The sequence below is a fragment of the Cynoglossus semilaevis genome, chromosome 13, assembly GCF_000523025.1.
Source record: "Cynoglossus semilaevis isolate Cse_v1.0 chromosome 13, Cse_v1.0, whole genome shotgun sequence".
Classification (NCBI taxonomy): domain Eukaryota; kingdom Metazoa; phylum Chordata; class Actinopteri; order Pleuronectiformes; family Cynoglossidae; genus Cynoglossus; species Cynoglossus semilaevis.
The window spans coordinates 3,232,312-3,234,698 of NC_024319.1; the positions used below are offsets into that span (position 1 = coordinate 3,232,312).

At 48.1% G+C, this 2,387-nt stretch overlaps 1 protein-coding gene across 1 annotated transcript in view; it reads right to left on the bottom strand.

Annotated features, from left to right (window-relative positions):
- LOC103388035 (atrial natriuretic peptide receptor 1-like) overlaps positions 1-2,387 on the bottom strand; it is a 33,324-nt gene that overhangs the window by 7,593 nt on the left and 23,344 nt on the right. The window lies entirely within an intron of this gene.

Consider the following 2,387-nt stretch of genomic DNA (forward strand, 5'->3'; position numbering starts at 1 on the left):
CTCTTACCCCCCCCCACCACCATCACACACACATACAGTACAGTCACATGTACTATATACAGATGGAAATCATTTCCTGTTTCCTTCACAGACGTCTCAGACTCATCACTGCAGCAGTGATTATAAATGACAGGATTTATTCATTTAAAGGGACAGTTCCCCCCTTTTTTTTTCATACTGTTTTAACTAATACACATACAGTACCAGGAACCATCATCAGGAACCTCACTGGTCCTCTTTAAGATAACGTTTGTTTAAAAGAAAAATGGTTCCTGTTGTGTGAAAAACAGTTCCACCAAAGTCCCTGTGTCTCCTGCCTCTGAGCCTGGAGAAGTTTAAGCAACTGCATCAGGAAGCTGTTAGCCGTAAGCTCCGCCCCCCTCACCCCCCCACAGCACCGGTCCACCCTAACTATTCCTATTCCAAGAACAGGAACAGGAAATGTTCTGGGTTTTTAAAATGGTCCTGCTGACCTTCATTCAAACATAATGATGTCATCATCTGTTTGTTTTCATGTTGTTACAGAAAAAGGTTCAGGCCTGTGTTTTCTCCCGCTGACAGCTGGTACCTGTTGCCTAGTAACCAGCGTCACCTCATACTCCAGCTGCTGGTTTGGATTAAAAAAAAAACTGACAAACGTCATTACAGACGTTTGTCATTCACACATCCTGTAATGTGTGTGTGTGTGTGCAGCAGGGGAGCTGAACTACTGTTATATCTGAGAAAGAAGACAGCGACACTACGTTGCTGGTTGCACTCCTAGCTGCTAATAATATTAGCTGATGACACGAAGCTGCGATTGAATTGTGATCAAAAGTTTCCTGAACCAGACTGTGACGTGCACGATGTCGTGCACGCTGACGGTAACGAGGCGCCACATGTGGCCGCGGATCACGGCCCACTCCTCGGACTCCTTAACACCGAGTGACAGGTTTCTATATTTGTATCCAGGCTTCATTCTGCTCCTCAGTCAGACGGTGGCGCTAAGGTGCAGTTAACAGACCCGATGCTTTGTAGCGGACATTCACAGATGATGTGGGACAAACGGGGAGGAGAGGAGAGGAGAGGTGCCGGCGCTGAGCGGTGGGCGGAGCCACATCAGGATCTGGTTTCACATAATTAGATTCTCAGGGTTATTTCTGGGGTCTCCTCTGCCACCGCACAGGGGCTGCTGTCAATCAGAGCAGGAAGAAAGAGATGAAGGGAGACAGATCAGGTCTGTGGCTGTTCTCGATGAGAGGAGGAGACTGAGGGGGGAGTGAGGGGGGAGTGAGGGGAGAAAAGAAAAAAGAACGACGCCGAAATTAAAAGATTAATTTCTCTCTGCGGCCGTCATTAAAATGTTCTCCCTCTGAATTTCACACCAACTTCATTTATTTGAAGAATTTAATTTGGTTTGATAAGAGTCGGTTTAATAAAGAACTTCAGTGGTTCCCGTTTCACGGAGGTGATTAAATAATCAACGTTCTCTTCTTCTCCAGACCAGTGGTTGGCGTCGACGTCTGGTTCACTGACCTGAGGTCAGGAAGATCGATGACAGCACGGACGCTGATGAAGGACGGATGGACGGAAAAACAAAGAGGTGTGTGAGAAAAATAAACTTTAGGACGGAGGACGCTGACGTCCAGGGTTCGTCTTCTGGTCTGGTTCTTTTCAGATCTCTGTCTCTGCGTTTTTTGTGAAGACACTTCTCCTCTGCTGTGGATGACGCTGTTGCATAAGCAGCCACCGGGGGCAGAGGTGGTTATCTGCCACGCTCGGTTCTGAAGAGATCTCCCGGTCGAAGGTTTGAACCCGCTGACTCCACGTGAACTCTCTGATTCACTAACAAACACTTGGACCAGAACACAAAGGTCCAGTGACAGGTGGAATTCACATGTGATCCATCAGAGCTGACGGCTGGTTGGACAGAGGGGGTGGGAGGGGCATAACAAACCAGACGACAGGTTGAGTCAAACAGGTCTGATGTGAGTGGAGGGGCGGGGGGGCAGCTCTCTCACCCCTCCAGATGAAGGCAGCAGAGGAGGTCTTCATCAGCTGGGTCATGTGACTCCACTGTCAACCTGTAATCCAAGTTAATATTACTTTTTGTTTTTCCTCCATCCCAGAATGCATCACACTAAAGGTGAAAGGAACGAAGTCACGGACACAAGAGGGTTCCCTGGTCAGACGGTGGTGACGATCGTCCTCCGTCACCAGACGACGTCCACAGTTCACTGAGGTCAAAGTAAAGATTTTAAATCATTAATAATTCAATTGTTCAAGATGAAACTTTTTGGGGACGACGACTTCAAGTTCCAACAAAGTCGACCGCGGCGTCTGTGGTGATGGACGACGCTGTAAAACTGCTGCAGTAAGAAGGTTGATGGGGGGTGAGGAGGGGGTGA